We start from the raw sequence: 19,307 nt of genomic DNA on the forward strand, positions 1-19,307 counted from the left end.
TGATCAGGGTCTTATACAACGAAATGATAACTCTTTTATCTCTTCAGGTCAGCATCCTTCATTGCAGCAATCCTCTGGGTTACCTTCACCACCTTTGCAATATGCTCCCTGAAAATCAGTTTTCTATCAATCATCAACCCCAGATCTCTCGACTCCCCTACTTCCTCCAGTACAGCTCCTCCAATCGAATACAGTACAGTCCCCCATTGATGGATCCCAAACTTCAAGACTTTATATTTTGCTGCATTAAACAGGAACCCCCATTCATTTGCCCATCTGTCTAGCTTATTCAAATCCTCCTGCAGGGTTACCACATCTGCATTAATACTAATAACCCTCTTCCCAGCTTCACATCATCTGCAAACAACTGAATATCCCCTTGCAATCCATTGACGATGCCATTGATATAAAGATTGAACAATACAGGTCCCAGTACTGAGCCCTGTGGAATCCACTTGTAATATTCTGCTTCCGTGAGATTGCCTCATCATACACAACTCTCTGAATCCTATTAGACAGCCAGTTCTGAATCCAGTTGACTAACCCAACATCTAAACCCATGTGCTGCAACTTAAATATCAGCTTATCATGTGGTACCCTGTCAAATGTGTTTGCAAAATCCAAAAAAACAGCAGTATATGCCTTTCCCTCATCAACTGCTCTTGTCACTTTATTATAAAAGGCAATCATGTTACTAAAGCATGAGTGCCCCTAAACAAATCCATGGCGATTCTCACAGATAACATCACCCTCATCTGCCCAATGGTGTATATGATCCCTCACTAATTAGACACTTCCAGTCTGCTACTGCCTTTTTGTAACGGCACTATCTTACCTTCCTTCCATTCCTTGGGTACCTTTCCTGCAGTCAGACTTTTATTGAAGAGCCAGGTCAATGGAGCTGTCAATTCCTTAATTCTTTAGCACATTCTCTCAAAAACCCATGGTGAAATACCATCCAGTCCCACAGTTTTACTGACATCCAGAGTACTCAGTATTTGGAACACACACACTCGCTCACCTCTGAACCCTGAACCTGCCCTATCCTTCTAGTGTTAAAACCTTTTTCTCCAGGATGAAATACTCCAATAAAGTGCTTATTGAACAACTCCACTATATCCTCTGCATTAGTCACTCTAATCCCAGTTTTATCGTGCGCTAAAAAATTCCCTAGGATTTTCTTTGGATCTTAGTGCCAATCTCTTCTCATATTCCAGTTTGCCTTTCTCACCATACCAGTCACTTTCCTGGCCTGTTTCTTATATTCTTTATGCATTATATCTCTTCCATAATCGCTTTTTCAACTGCAGTTCCTGTTTGATGTTGTTTGTCATCCACTTTACACCGAATTGCGTCCACTTTTTCACTCATGGAATACAGCTTACTATTTCTTCTAACAAATATTCACAATTTCCCAAGCACTAATGATATCCTAGCCTTCCAATTCTGCCCTCCATGGAACTGCCCCTAGTTGATATCTAAGACTATTATAATCACCTGCCTTATAATTCCACATACATTCCCCTTTCTTTGATGCTCCTGCATGTCTGTTCATCTTCCAAGTCAAAACCACATGGTCACACTCTCCAACTGGTGGGAGAGATGTCATCTCACATATTATTAGCTCTTCTGATGCTATGACCAAATCCAAAACTCTTGAACCTGTTGTTCCCTCTATTACATGTTAAGACATTTGTCCCTCGAGAATACTAGAAATTCCATTCCCTTATTACTACATGCATTTTCCTCTTCCCAGCTTACACTGCTGTAGTTAAAATCTCCCATAACAATCATTCTTTTTGCTCTTGCCAAGCTCAACTGCCTAAACATATCCTGCTCTCCACCCTCTGTGCTCCTTGGTTTGTAGCAATACCCCACTAAATATCCTGTCTTGGCCACTTCTACCTCACACACCATACGCTTTCAAAACCATTAGTGTCAGTGCCTTCCAAAGCCTCCAGTCTTAGAGGACATAAGTCATGACTTATCATAAGCAGTACTCCACCACCACATTATCCTATCCTGCCGAAAAATGCTGTACCCTGCTACTTCAATTCCTGTTATCATATCATCTTCCGTCAACCACATCTCAGAGATCCCAATAATCTTTGGCCAAGCTGATGCTATCAGTGCCACCAATTCATCTCCTTCATTTCGGATACTCCTGGCATTAGTATAAAGCACAAAAATGTCACTGCTTCTATACCTATCATTATCCCCCTCTAGACCCCACTGGACTCAGTGTTACCTGATGTCATCCCCCTTACTCCAAGCACCCATTCCCACAACAGGCCACCTCTGCTACTATCCACCCTGGGAATTCTAGTTTCCCTACATTGACACACTGACTCATTCAGAAAACAGCAATCGCTCCAAATGCCTTCGTTCTTCCTCATTCAAAGCAAGTGATCTCTCACATACAGTTTCCTTCTGTCCTCAAATGCATTCCAAGCATCCACATATTCCAATCCTCTCTTCTAACACATTCTGGCTATAAAGCTATTCAGTATTACTGCTCTTCTGCTCAGCTCATCACTATCATACCTGGGCAACACACATACATAATCTTTCCTCTCTGTGTTTTTGTTTGTACAACCTCAAGCAAGAATCTCAGATCTCTTGCCTCCCGATTTACATTGCTTCTCAAGTCATTTGTGCCCACAATCATTTCATTTATCCTTTCACCTCTCTTAATTGCCATTTCACACAATTCATACAATGCTTATCATACCTCTCCTTAAAATGATTCACTGACAACAACCTCAGGCAATGTATTCCACTCATTCATAATCCTTGTAGCAAAAAAAAAAAAAAAAAAAAAAAAAAAAAAAAAAAAAAAAAAATGTTACATCTCTACAAACAACAACACTTTTACTCAGTTTTCAATGATGATTTCTTCTTCTTCGCCCTCGTGGTGCATGTTGAAAAATTTCCCCATTCAAAACATCCACTCCTAAGAAACCTTTTGAACAGCTTATGTGTTTCTATTTTTATCTCCTCTCCTCTGCCTGTCAACTAATTTTTGTAACTCACAAATCTTCAATCTAACCTCATATAAAGTATTCCACAGAAACCATCTTGGGGACTTGTCTAATACCACTTCGACAACTAAATTTGAGCAAGGTAGTCAAGATGTCAGCATATCAAAGCCTCTTAGAGAGCAATAATGATTTCTTTGTACCAACTACTAGTAACCATATTTTTAAGCATCCAAGGGACTTGCTGTACTGTTTTGATATTTTTGTAATATGGCCTCTCATTTTTAGTTCTCTGTCATTGATCCTTCCTTCCCTTAATCATTTTCTGGGTGAAACCTCATCAATATAATATACAGCTTGAGTCCTGTGCAATTCATCGTGCATAACTATATTTTACTACATTGAAGCAAAACCATTTTCCTTTGCTCATAAGATCTGTTTATTCAAATCATTGCGAAGGATTTCTGTACCTTTTTTATTTACCAATGCCCTCCCCAACTTAGCATTATCAAGAAACTGATCAAACAGTAACGTGCAGCAATAACAGATCTCTAGGGCACACTACTAGTCACCTGCTTAATCTTTTATTCTACTCCATCATACACAATTCTTTGATTTGTCTGCTAGCCATCCTACTATCCATTCCCAATTTGTTCCACTTAATAGATTATCATGTGGTATCCTGTCAAATGCTTTAGCAAAGTCCAAGAATATCACAGAGTAGGCATTGCCTTTACCCAACTCTACCATCACTATTATAGAAACAGAATAAACTGATAAAAAAAAAAAAAAAAAATCCTCCTCTTAACAAAGCCATGCTGCCCTCTGCAAAGTATCATATTTTCATCCACCCATTCTTGAATTCTTAATTTATTCAACTTTTCACCACCATTCCTGAGACAGTAATAGAAGTACCACAATAGTGAATTAAATTGTGCCAATTTTTCATTTTCAGGTTTTGATAACAAACTGCCATTTGCTCCATTCTGCTATGAGCATTATTTGTTGAGTTACATCCACTGAAGTAAGCACATTCACAAGCTGTTCATCAGATTAGTGACAAAGTGACAATGAAAGAGCTTGAAGAACAACTTATGTTCCTCAAGCTTCAAAAACACAACCGACATCACCTCGATCTTTGACTGACTCATGTGCTTTTTTGGGTTGATCATAGCCATAGACTTGCATCTCAATTTTTACCAAGTTTGAAATTTTGCTGCAGACTTGGTAAAAATTGAGATGTGGGTTTATGGCTATGATGTTGAAACCAAGATGGAATTGTCACAGTGGGTTGAGAAAGGGTCTCCTCGACCACAAAAATGGTGATGTTTTGATGAGTTGATCATCAAATGCACATGAGTTGATCAAAGTGATGTTGGTGGTGTTTTTTGATTGGAAAGGCACTGTCCATTATGAATTTGTATCACATGGTCAGATGGTAAAAAAAGGGTTATACCAATAAGTTTTAGTGCATTTGAGGGATGCTGTGCACAGAAAGGCCTGAATTGTGGGGAAAACCAGACTTGGATGTTGCAATGCAATGCACCGGCTCACACATCGCTCCTCATTCACAGTTATATGGCAAAACATCAGACATCCATTGTGCCCCATCCAGCTTATTCTCCTCAAACTTAAAACAATTTTGAAAGGACATTGTTTCCAAACCATAGAAGAGATTCAGGAAAATGGGATAAGAGAACTGCACACCATCACAGAAAGTGCATTCCAGGATGCATTACAACAATGGAAGAAACGTTGGGTATAATGAATTTAACCCTTGGACATATAAATTATTTTTAAACTCTAAATTCGTTTGAAATTGATGCGAACTTGGTAACGTCTGCGATATGTCAAAATCAGTTTTGGTGCAATAAACAAAAGACGTGTCATAGACATCTTTGTATGTTAACGGGTTAAAATGTTGTAAAATGAGCAATGAAGTCTTTTATAACAAATGTTCAGTCTTTTTTTTTTTTTTTTGAACATGCCTTGTATACAAGTGACCAGCAAGTCCATAAGCAGTGCAATCACAGGCAAAAAGATTGACCTGTATAGTAAGGAAGACCAAAGATTATTAAGAAAGGAAGTTAGCTGATGAAGTGAAAGGAAATCTTAAATTTTTTTCACTTTGTGAAAAGTAAATGGAAAAATAAGAGCTGGCAGTAGGGAGGTAGTAGAAATGGTTGAGTTAGTGAGTACCATCCAATTGGAGATATTGTAGTTCCAGATGTGCCACTGATGGGAGAATTAAGGTAGATGAATCAGAGGTACTTACAATATTGCTCATTCTTAATGCAAACACTACCATAGGATTAGATTTTCATGCTAGTCCAAGTATTACAAAAATGTGCAAGGAAATTATCAGTTTCTCTGATCAAATTGTTTAATTTAAGCCTCATTTCTGGGAAGTTGCCAATGGAAAGGAAAGAGAATATAAAATAGTTCTATTGTATAAATTAGGTTCTAATACAGAAGTATCAAATTATATTCTAGTCAGTATCTTTGGAGTGGTGGTTAACGTATGAGAGAAGTTGATAAAAGATAAAATTCAGGACTGGGTATTCAGGAATATGATACCTTAAAGGTGTCATATTTAGTATGGTTTTGTGCAGGGTAGGTTTCCCTTATTAATATGCTACTTTTTTATAATAAAGTGACAGCTCAGTTGGATAAAGGAAATTACTACATAGTAATACTGTTGGACTTTTGCAAATTCCCCTGACAGGATTATGCACAGAACTCTCTTGTAGAAATTGGAGCAAATAGCAATAATGAAGCAGGTAATTTGGTTAAGAGGGTGGTTTATGAACAGATATCAAAGAGTGATGTTTGGGAAAGTTGAGTTCAGGAGAAAACCAGTTAACTAGCAGTGTAGTAGGGCTCAGTACTAGACAACCTATTCTTGCCTCATCAAGTTTGCAGGGAATTATAGATTATTGTGGTCTGGGTAACGAAGCTAATAGGACATATTATAAATGTGACCAAAACCGTAGTTCTTGAAGAACACACATTGGCAAGCAAGGATAGGGAGGTTTTTGTTTTCCTTCATAAGGCTTTAATAAGACCATAATATTGATCCCATACACAAGAGGTCAAAGATCCTATAATAAGCACACTGGTGCCATATGTGTTGTGCAGATGAGGACTGAGATTGAACGTTATTGATGTTTTTTGAAGGGTTGTTGGAGGTTAGTTTTTTTTTTTTTTTTTTTTTGGAATACTAATTGAGGAAGGCTGTTCCAGAGGGACCCAGCTGAAAGAAATAAAAGATGAAGAGAAGGTGATTCCGTGTGTTTGCAGTTGTGCAGTAAAGGGATGCTGGGCAGCTGCTGCTCTTGTATTGATGGGTACAGCAAAAAGTGAAGAAATGATGGTTGCTAGTTCTATGGAGCAGTGACCATTGAATACCCGTAGAATAGACACAGTGCTGAAACACTGCAGCTGTAAGTTAGGGGTTTAATTGAATTGAAATTGTAAGAGAGGACTCATCTATGAGCCTAATTGCTTGCCTCTGGACAACTTCATTTTAAGGGAAGTTTTAGATGCACCACCCTAAACATGTGATTGGAATTCTAAGCATGGTTAGATTTGGGATTTATATATAGTTAAAAGTTGGTTGGATGAGGAGAATTTTGATATGATTACACCCTGGAAGACTGCCGTTAAACATCAGTTCAAGTGGAGAGATCTGATCTTGTCTGGTGATCTGTTTTATTATTGAGGATAAGGGTAGATGATCTGAGTTCTCTCTGTTTTGGTGGCAATTAAACATGACAAGATTGTCCTTGCACCACTGAAAGATAGTAAGTAGGTCAGTGTTTAAAGTTGTAGAATATCTCACAGCCTGGATTCAGAGTACTGCATGGTCTGTCAAATGAGAATGATGAATGAAGAGTAATATCGTCTGCAAAACTGTGGATAGGATTAATGGTGACTGTGAGTAGCGCATTTATGTTCTGTACATGTAGGAGCAAGAGAGGAGGTGATAGGACAGATCCTCCAAACACTTCAGCACTGATGGGGATGCTTGAAAAGATAGAGCCATCTACCATGACTCGGAGAGAAAACAAGATGTCCAACAGTAGATGGTGGTAGGACATCTGGACTGCTGCATGCCAATCAGGTTGTCTATATGTCATGGGAATGAAGAATTGATGAAGACGATCCAGGAGTGAGTGACTAAGATTATGGCAGGTTTATGGAATGCTCAATATGAGAAGAGATGGAACTCTGAATAGAGCTTCCATCTCTTCTCATATCATTCCTGCAATTTTCTTATATCTACTTGTCTATTATATATTCTGAAAATAGACAAGTAATCCTGTAGACTACCTTGTTCACCTTAGCAGCATGCCATATAAATTCAACTCTCTACCACCATCATCCAAATCACTAGTTTAATCTATTTCTTGGAGGACAGTTCTCATTGAAGTACCACAGATTGTAATTTTTGTATCCTGAAATGTGTAACTTTACATATCTCCAGATTAAAATGATAATCGTTATCTTTTGCTCATACAGAACAGCAACCACCACCTGCCCTCAAAGAGTAGACATGATAGAAGCATATAAGTTATTAAAGGGATTTTATAGGATTGACACTGAAGACTTTTTAGTACGTCAGGCAAGGAGAGAACAAGAGGATCGCTCTTGGAAGTTTTATGAGCGTGTGGTTAGCAAGTGCATTAGAACTGGAATTTTTGCTTGGTGTGAATGAGTTCAGTAAGAGATATTATTGTTATTGTACAGGCACCTGCATGGAGTACAAAGACTCATCACAGGAGAGTCAAACCATCCACACAGTATCAGTCATACTTTTCCTTGAATGCATTAACAGGCAAAGCACAGCTGACTCTGGCAATCCATTCCATTCATTTATCACTCTCCAAGCAAAAAAAAAAAAAAACTAGTTCTTACATCCTACTAACCACATTCTTACTCTACTTTCAGGGATGACCTCTAATTCTGCCCCCATTCTCCACTAGCTAAATGCTGAAGCATTTTGCCTGTATTACTCCTATGTAATCCTTTGAGTAACTTAAATGTTTTTATCATACCCCCCCCTTTTTTTTATCAACTAATACAACCTACAAATCCTCATAAGGAGCATCCCCCAAACAAACCACTAGTGATTTGGACCCCAAGAATCCCAAACCTTCACACAGTAATTCAGATGAAGATTTATCTAGATGTTATAAAGAAGAATAGCAATTTTCTTATCCTTACTTGTTATTATATTCTTCAAATAGACAAGTAATCCCGTAGACTACCTTGTTCACCTTAGCCGCATGCCATCTAAATTCAATTCTCTACCACCACCATCCAAATTACTAGTTTAATCTATTTCTTGGAGGACAGTTCTCATTGAGGTACCACAGGTTGTAATTTTTGTATCCTAAAATGTAACTTTACATATCTCCAGATTAAAATGATAATCGTTATCTTTTGCTCATACAGAACAGCAACCACCACTGCCCTCAATTCAGACCTCTAAGCCATTGTCTAATGGGTTCAGATAACCTAGTCAATTTCGATGCAAATAAAACCCAGTATTGTCTCATTTCTCATAAAAAAAGAACCATTTTCTTCTAGTATTATTTTTGACAACACCCAGATTTCTAGACAATCTGAGATTTCTCTTCTTGGAATTACCCTGACATCAAGCCTCTCCTGGCAAAAACACTTCACAACCATTGCATCCTCAGCTTCTAAAAAACTAGGATTTCTCTTTTGCTCAAGACGTTACTTAACCTCTGAACAGCTGTTAACCTTATACAAATCACAAATCTGCCAAACCATCAAATACTGCTCCCACATATGGAGTGGGGTCTCCAAATGCTCCCTCAAAATGTTTGACAATACAGAGGAGAGCAATCAGACTTATTAATGACTCATCGCTTACCAACTCCCCCCCCACACACACATACTTTCGCACAGACGATCGGTCTCTGCACTATGTGTTTTCAACAAATATTTCCATGGAAAATGTTCATCCGAAATAGCATCAATAATCCCCCCACTTAGTACTAAGCTCATTGGAACACGTGCAGTTGCTGCTCAACATCCCTACACAGTGCCCCTTGAAACCCACAGAACAAGTTTCTTCTCCTCCTCCTTCATCCCTGCAATTGCTATGCTATGGAACAGTCTTCCCCTTGATGTGTTCCCTAAGGAATACGATACATGGTCATTCAAATCCACTGTGAACAAGTACCTTTTTTCCAAACCCATACACGGTACTAATGTACTATAGGTTGATCTACCAACCTCTCGTGTATGGGCTCAACATAAAAAAAAAAACACCTGACATCATCCCATAAGCTCTCCACATCGCCTTAATTAACCATCACTTTACCCTTGCATCATTGGCAAACAACTGAATTTCCCTTCAGATAATTTCCTACAGTATATCATTAAATTATTGATTAAACAGAAGTGGTTCTAGCACAGAATCTTCCAGAATGTCATTAGTCATCCTCATTTATCAGGATTCTGCTCAAACCACCAAGCCCTTCTATCAAATTGCTTTTGCAGAATCATCATGTAGCCATTTCCTCTCCAACTCAGCTGTTACTCTATTATAAAAAGTCAGTAAATTACTAAGGCATGACTGACCCTTCACAAAGCCAAATTGCTCCTTTACACAGTGTCATATTCTTATCCACTCATTCTTGAATTCTTTTTTTGGCTAATTTTTCCAGTACTTTTACCACCTTACCTGAGATATTGATTGGGCTATGATTTGCTACTGCAGTGTTAGAACCTCCCTTATACAAAGGAATTAATTTGCCCTTTTTTTCCCACTCCCTTGGAATTGCACCAGAGAGCTGAGACTTCAAGAGCCTAGTCAGTGGCACTGCCAGTTCTCTTGCACAATCCTGTAAAATGCAAGCTGATATCTGATGTAATCCTATGACACATTTACAATGAGATTATGCAAGATTCTAAGAATCTCCAATTCATCCATTCATTTACATTCTCACTCAGTCCCAATTACATGTTACAGCAGTAACCTCAGATAATATACCATTACAAAGTGGTCACTCAATAATTCAACAATTTCATCTCTTTCTGTCAACTTGCTACCATCAGCACACACACACACACACATTAAAGTTATCCTTCCATAGTTATCCTTCCTCTTTCTTGCCACATAACAAAAGAACTCTGGTATTTCCTTTGACCTGCTTGAATAGTTTCTTATCATAATCAAATTTTGTTTTCCTTCCCATGCTGATCACCTTTCTTTCCCTGACCTGTATACTGCTCTTGAGTTTGTTAGTCACCTTTCTCCTTATATACCCTCCATAACAGTTTCTTTTTTTGTCACTTCTTCTTAGTGATACTATTAATCCATCTAACTCCTACCTAAAGTTTTTCTGCTTGCAAGTCGAGCAGAAAAACTTGACTTGCAAGTTTTTCTGCCACAGTACAGCTTCAAGCTTCCCATTAAGTTTGTCATGATCACTTGCCTTGTAGTTCCACATATAGCCCTTCTTGACAAACTTTTACCCATATGTTGCAACCTCCCAAGTAAGGATCATGTGGGCACTCTCCCCAGTCAGAGGCAATGTGGCCATCTTGGTTATGAATAGTTCTAATCTGTGACCAGGTCAACAATCATCAAAAAAACCATTTAAGTACAGTCCATGAGCATTATACAAATCTTTTCATTCGTTGAACTCGCACCATAGATCCACAAACCCTACAGTATTTCTTCTTCACAACATTCATATTAATTCATTTGCTATCAATCCCTTCACATTCCCCCCCCTCATTGAATACTTCTCACCTCTTAGGTCATTAGTGCCAACCACGACAGTTAATTCTTTCATCCTTACCTTTCTGTACATCGATAGCATTACTAATAATATTCATTTCTGAGCTGGGGAAACAAGATTTAGTTATACTTTCATTACTTCCCTGAACATAGTTTCCATACAATTTTTTTTCTTTTTAGCCCTGTTAATCTCTTGATGGTTCTGCAGTGTTACTACTCACCCCCTACACACAAGCATCTTATTTCCTTACTGAGGCCTGCTTCTTTATTCTTTATTTGAGTTGTAAGTCAGCAGTTAGAATCGAAGAAAGTACAAGAAGATGGTTTAATGTTAAATCTGATGTGAGACAGGAATGTACATTATCCCCTCTGTTATTCATTATCTATATGGATCACATTATGAAGGAAAGTGATATTAAACATGATATCAAAATTGGAGATGTTAATGTCAGCTCTTTGCTTTATGCAGACGATGTTATACTTCTAAATAAATCTGCTACAAGTCTGAAAGATACTCTGACTAAATTGAATAACTGTTGTTATAGATATGGTATGAAGGTCAACAATAAAAAGACAAAGACAATGAAAATAGGCAGAATCATTGAAAATGTCTACTGTGTTGTGAACAGAGAACCTGTGGAACAAGTAAAACATTTCAGCTACTTATGCACGAATTTTAGTGAAGATGGTAAATTAAGTTTGGAAATAGACAACAGAATCAACAAAGCTGATATGGTAGGAAGTCAAATGAATAAATTCATATGGAATAAGAGAGAAATTAGTCGGGGCACTAAATTAGCTATATACAAGACAGTGTTCGAACCAGTTTTAACTTATGGATCTGAGAGCTGGTTCAGAAGTACAACATTTGACCAAAGACTAGAGACTGCAGATATGAGAGCCCTGAGAAAGTTTAGAGGTGTGAACACATGGCATCAATGGCAATATCATATTTATCATACATATCATATAAAAACGAGGATATTAGATAAGAACTTGACATTGTCACATCCAGAAATGCGTTAGCAGAGCTAATCTCAGGTGGTATGGTCACTTAAACAGAATGGGCGAGGAAAGATTAGCAAAACAAGTGCTCTCTGTGAGGTTTGCTGGAAAAAGACCCAGAGAAAGACCAAGATTATTGGTCAATTGATACAGTTAAAACTGCCTTAGAAGATAGAAATATAAGATTTGATAATGTTGTAGTTTTGACAGGTAACAGATTGATTTGGAGGAAAACTGTAAATAGGAAATTAGTAATGATGTAAGTTTTTCATGTAGTACTATCATAACTTGTACATCCCTTGAGGGTACATATCAGGAATTTGATGATGATGATGATGGTTTCTTTTGTTAATGAAATTATATTGCGAGAAAAAAACATTTTTTTTTTTTGAATAATAACAGACATATTAACTAAATTAAATGCATTGATTTGATTATAATTATTACTGTAATTTAATTTAAATGCAATGATATGATAATCTTATTGTTTTTCTTGAAGTGCAATGCTATAACAATAATATATAATAGCGGCACATAGTTTTGAAGCTCAATAGCAGATATTTATGAATATAAAAAAGAAAAATATTTAGAAGTTATCAATTATTCTGTTGTTGTTGGGGGTAGATGATACAGCAGATTTTATAATTATTGTTAATTTTCCTAGTCTTTCATACAGAAAGGAAACAAAGATCTCCTTTAACAGATAAGGATGGTATAAACTGAGGACAACTAATTTACATCATGAACTAGTCGTCCTCATGAACTAGTAGTCGACTTTTAGAGAAACCAACAACTAAAATTACAAGTGTTTTTGTGATACTTTAAAAGGGAATGCTGGAAATAAAATCTCTGTAATAAATTTATTGGCAGCCACCCGTGATTAAATAGCTTGACAGTAAATATGATGGTATTTATAAAATGGAAAAAAAAAACTAATTATGCAAAGAAAATATATTTTGAATACATTTAGTTAGGACAAGGCTGAAAATTACATTACCTATGGCAAGTGGATATCTGGAGTCCTGGTTGTGAGTGTAATGGTGTATAAGGTTATGGGGGGAGGGGGCAGAATGATGATGATAACAGCGAGTTTGATATTGAGATTTTAAGAGGTAAGCGATAAGTTGTTTTTTGAAAATGATTAGGGATAGTTCATTCATGTGCTCGGGATTATTATTTACATGAGTGTTTGTTTGCTTGTTAGGGTAAAGCACTGTTTTTTTTCCTTCCTGATTATAAAAGATGTTATTTTTGTTATGGCATCAATGCATGCCTGTTATTTTGTTAGGTGCAGCACATGCAAAATGATTTGCTTCATATGGCAAAGGATTTGTAGAAACAGAGTGAAACTAATGAGAATGTTTGCTAGAAATGCTATAAGAAGAACTGAAGGAAAAAAAAGTAGCCATACATAGCCTCAAATGAACTGCCAATGTACGTCTATTTTCTTATTTTTTATTTGTTTGAAAGTTTTTTCACTTGGTTATACTATAAATTAAAGATGCGAAGAATTTATATTCTTGGTTTCATCATTTATCCAGGTATAAGCAAGCAAAGTTGATGCATGAAATAAGTTCACAAGTGTGCTACTTGTATATAGAAGCTAATGACTTCGCATCAATTACCTTAGTATCCCATATTGCAAGACACATATCCTTGCAGAAATGTCTAATGATATGCATAATGAGAAAGGCCACAACCCAGACCAGTTTAGACTTTTATTGAGGTCTCATCAGACCTCAATATCTTTATAGACATGTATAGATATTGAGTTCTGATGAGGCCTCAATACCTAGCTATGCATAACATTATGGGAAGGTATGTTCAGCCATGTACAATGCTATGCATTACTACGGTTTCGACCTTTATTGAGGTCTCATCAGTAGGAGCCAGACCCAGAAGAGATACCAAGGCGGAAGTAATGCAAAAGTCATAATTTTCCATACACAGTCAGTCAAAAGGTGTCACAACTTATTACTAAAATGCTCTTTTCAATATCCATCATTATTCATGATAGATATTGAAAGTTTTTTCATTTGGTTATAATATATATTAAAGATGCTAAGAAATTACATTCTTGGTTTCATCCTTTCTTCAAGGATGTCCTTTGAAGAAAGGATGAAAATCCAAGAATGTAATTTCTTGGATGTTACATTCTTGAATTTTCTTGAATGAAAATTCAAGAATGTAACATCCAAGTCCTTTCTTCCTTTATTCCCATATTTCATCCTTTATTATCAACTCACTCCTGACACTTTCACATAGACGTTTAGTCTCTGCAATTTGTATATTCTACAAATATTTTCATGGAAAATGCTCATCTGAAACAGCATCAATAATTTCCCCACTCTGTACTAAACCCATTGGAACACATACAGCCACTGCCCAACATCCCTTCACAGTACACCTTGAAACCCACAGAACAAGTTTCCTTTCCTCCTCCATCTCTGCTACTGTACTGTGGAACTGTCTTCCCCATGATGTATTTCTCAAGGAATACAATATACAGGCTTTCAAATCGAATGTTAACAAGTTTCTCCCTTCCCATCCCACTACCCATGTACGTTACTAAAGTACTATAGGTTGACAAGCCAACCTCTCGTATATAGGTCCAACATAAAAAAAAAAGAAAGAAAGAAAGATAGTGTAAGCAAAGTTTGTGTGTGAAGTAACTTCACGACTGAGCTAGTCGTATATAGAAGCTAATGACCGTATCGATTGCCTTAATATTTTATAATGCAAGATACATATCCTTACAGAAATGTATAATGCTATGCATTATGAGAAGGGCCACTACCCAGACTGGTTTCGACCTTTGTTGAGGTTTCATCAGTGGGAGCCTATCAACCAACCTCTGCATTCCACAAGCTCTCAATCTATCTATTTAGAGAGCATTTTTTACATCACTCACCCACTTAGTCACTCTCCTCTGAACTCGCTCCACAACTTCCTCATTTCCAAGGAATCCAGGTGACCAAACCTGAGCACAGTAATCCAAATGTAGAAATATCAACACTTTATAAAGGGGAATAATAACCTCTTTATCTCTGGATGTTAGAGTGTTGCTCAATAACCAAGTAATCCTATGTGCAATCTTGGACACCTTAGCAATGTGTCCCCTGAACTTCAATCTCCCTATCCACCAATAATCTCTTGGAGTACTATTCCATCAATGTAGTACACAGCTGGTAATCTTTTAATCCCAAAATGTATAACTTTACACTTTTCCAGATTGAAATGACATTCATTACCTTTTGCCCATTTTGCCAGCTTATTTAAATCATCCTGTAAACTCTCAACATCAGCTTGATTTTTTATTGCACTATCCAACTTTGCATCATCAGCAAACAACTGAATATCTCCCTTTAAGCCATGATTTATGTACAAATTAAACAACAATGGCCTCACCTGGACTCTGCTCCTCCATACACCACCTTCTGGTATCTCTCCCTGAATCATTTTCCTATCCATATCACCAATTTAGTATTCATCCCCATCTGATCCAATTTGTGCAACAAATTGGATCAGATGGGGATGGTATCCTGTCAAAAGCTTTAGCAAAATCCAGAGTAGCCATTTCCTTTGTCCAACTCAGATGTCATTCTATTATAAAAAGTTGATAAATTGCTAAGGGAAGAAAACAAAACCATGTTTACTACCACTCCCCAGATGGTGATTGGTCTGTAATTAACTACTGCAGTTTTAGAGCCACCTTTATGCAAAGGAACTACTATGCCTTCCTTCCACTCCCTAGGGACCGTAACAGAGTTAACTTAAGTTAAATAACCAAGTAAGAGGCGCTGACAATTCCTTTGCACATTCATGCAACACCTGAGCTGATATTCCATCTAAATCTACAGCAGTGTTTGCATTTAAATTTTGCAATATACTAAGTACCTCTGATTTCTTAACTTCAATTCTCACAGGTATAGAGATATCCTCAGTTGGATGATAGACTTTTGAAAAGTGATCACTCAGCAACTCTACTATTACATCTGAATTTCTCACCTCAATAATATCAGCACCCACTAAAGTTATCCTTCCAAAGTCATTTTTCTTTTTATTTGTCACATAGCAGAAGAACTCTTTGGGAATACCCTTGATCTCCTTGGCTAGGGTCTTCTCATAATCTGATTTAGCCTTTCTTACTATTCTGGTAACCTTCCTAGCTTGAGCCTTGTACTGATCACCTTTCTCCTTGTAAATTCTCTATAACATTTTCTTTTTTGCAGATCAAGCTTGATATTACTACTACTCATCCATCTAACGCCTACCTCGTTTGTCTTCCTGACCATGGGGACACAATATCTGATATTGCCTTCCTCGGATACCCGCTGATTTTATACCATGCACTGCTAACATCTTTCCCCTGCAATATGTTCTGCCATGGGATGGCTGCAAGCTCACTCTGAAGCTTGTTATAATTGCCTAACCTGTAGTCCCGTATATACCCCTTCTTAAGAGAGAAATCCACAAATTTTGCAACGTCCCAAGTCAATACCACATGATCACTCTCACCAATTGGAGGTAAAGAGGACACCTTACTTATGCATGTATCCTCTGAACCAATGACCAGGTCCAACACTCACACCACATGTCCCTTCAGTTATGTGCTATTTCAAGTAATTATCTCCTAGAAGATGTATGAATTCCATTTCCTTTTTGCCATGTGATATTTCCTCCTTCCAATTGATATCACCATAATTACCCCCCCCCCATAATAATAATCACTAATCCTGCACTCATTGCACTAATTTGCTGATGCATGAATTCAATATCATCCCCTGTACCCCTAACCTATAGCAGCAACCAACTGTATATTTGGTTGCATTGGTCACTATTTCACACCAAACCGCCTCAAATGAACTATCATTCACATGTCTATCATCTTGATATACTACTTTCTTTGGCTGCAACTCATCAGCTATCATCAACAGTACTCATCCCCCGTTCAATCTTCTCTATCCTGCCTGAAAATACTGTACTTATCACATTCGATTCCAGTGACCACATCTTCTGCTGACAGCCAAGATTCACTAATGCCTACAACTTTTGGTGAGATTGCACTGACTAATGCCAAAAATTCTTCCCTCTTATTTCTAATGCTTCTTGCATTAGTATACAAAAATTGCAGATTCCCTTTACTTCTTGTACCAGCTTTAGAACCGATAAGTGTGTCAGTAATTTCAGTAGTCCCATGCTGATTTTTATCCACTCTATTCTGCAATTTATTCCACGAATAAGGATCAACAAATATACAATCACTGCTTAAGTTTCTCACTCTTATACTCAATCTTTTCAATTTTAGTTTCCCTGTCCAATTACCTCAACTTGTTCAGAAAACAGTAACTTCTTCAATCGCTTATGACCTTCCATGTTCAGATGCAACCCATCTCTTGCATACAGCTGTCTTTTGCCTTCAAACACTCCAGGCATCAACAAATTCCAGACCTCTTTTTTTTTTTTTTTTGCACATTTTTGCAATCATATCATTCATTATCATCGCTCATCTACTTAACTCATAATTGTCAAAATGAGGCAGCACACACTATCCTCCCATTGACACTTTTCTTCTTCATGATATCTAACAATGTTCTTCAATCTTTTGCTACCCGATTTATACTACCGCTCAGGTCATTTGTACCCACCATAACTTTCATCTTTTCTGCATCATGCCCTCTCTTTATTACTAAAGCCACTCTCTCTATTGTTCCACCAGCCAAGCACTCCTCAGGTATACCACTTTCCATACCCTTAATCATAGAATCACCATATATTTTACCACTCATAACTTCATTCAAGTCCAAACAAGTGTCACTCATGGCCTCAATTTTCTAAGCTATTCAGCATGACTCCTGTTTCATTACTCAACTCTCTTTTACTTACTCCCTCACTCTCACAACATCTCGTTTTTCCTAGACCTCTTGTGCTTTCATTCTGTTGACTCCCAATCACTCCCATACTCTTTATTACTTCATTAATCACCAAAGACTCTCCCATACTTAATCCTGTTCTAGTTACTTCAGCTAAAGTAATCTCCATAGTCCTAATTTCTCTATTCAACACATTTAACTCAGTTTTAATTTTCAGAACCAATTCCTCTTGCAGAAGATAAAAGTCACTTTTCATTTTCACGAACTCCTGTCGAAGTTCTTCTGCTACGGTCCCGACGTCCGCTTCCATTCCTAACAGCTCCAGCCTATCCAGACTCTTCTCGCATACGTTGACATTTTCATTCTTCTCATTTAGCCAAACAGTTGACAGATCCTTCACATTCTTCGGCGCATACATATAGCAGTTTCCACAACGCATCCATTTTGAAAAACCCAATGCAGAGGCAGACTTTCTTATAGAAGTCCTCTGAGCCGCTGACGTACGTCTTTTGTTGGACACCATCTTTTGACGCTGAAGTAGTGAAACAAACAGCAGCGAAAACACAAAAGTTGTATCCAACAACTTGTATCTAACTTAATCAAATTGCAGCACAATTTGAGACAAAGCCACACTATACCTTAATTTAAAAACACGTTTTCTAGCATAACACGACCACCACATTCACTAGCGACATTAGCGCCCCAAAATAGGACTAAAACCAAGTATTTTCTTGGTATCTTTCACACATTATCCACGATGCCTACCTACACTAAATGACTACCAACCATCTTCAAGATATGATAATTCTCATTTCATTTCTTTTTGAGAAGCAATGACATATAAAAGATGAAGAGGAGGAGGTGATTCCATGTGTTAGCAGTTGTGCAGTAAAGGGATGGTGGGCATTTGCTGCTCTTGTATTGACAGGTACAACAGAAAGTGAAGAAATGATGGTTGCTAATTCTATGGAGCAGTGACGATGGATGTATCTGTAGAATAGACACAATGCTGAAGCACTGCATCTGTGAGATAGGGGTTGAATTGAGTTTGTAAGAGGACTCATCTATGAACCTAATTGCTTGCCTCTGAACAGCATCATTTTAAGGGAAGTTTTAGGTGCACAACCCTAACCATGTGATTGGAATTCTAAGCATGGGTAGATTTAGGATTTGTATATAGTTAAAAGTTGATTGGGTGTAAAATAACATCTTCAATGCCTAATATTTTAGGTGCTGAGGAGGATTTTGATGTGATTATACCAGGGAAGACTGCTGCAACACCAGTTCAAGCAGAGAGATCTGATCTTGTCTGGTGATCTGTTTATTATTGAGGATAAGAGGAGATGAACTGAGTTTTCCTTTGTTAGAGAAAAGGCAAGACTATATTTTGGTGGCAATTGTGTATACATGACAAGATTTTCTTGTCCCACTGAAGGATAGTAAATAGATCAGTTTTAAAGCACTAGTTGTAGAATATATCATAGCCTGAATCCAGAGTACTGCATGGACTGTCAAATGACGAGTTTTATCGTCTGCAAAGCTATGGATAGGATTAGTGATGAATGTGAGTAGCTCATTTATGTACATTTAGGTGATAGGACAAAGCCTTAAAACACATTGGTGGCAAGCTCTAAAAGAGAGCCATCTACCATGACTCACAAAGAACGACCA

The sequence above is a fragment of the Typopeltis vanoorti genome, chromosome 6 (assembly GCF_054136105.1).
Source record: "Typopeltis vanoorti isolate ZY-2024b chromosome 6, IOZ_Tvanoo_1.0, whole genome shotgun sequence".
In the NCBI taxonomy this organism is placed as follows: Eukaryota; Metazoa; Arthropoda; class Arachnida; order Uropygi; family Thelyphonidae; genus Typopeltis; species Typopeltis vanoorti.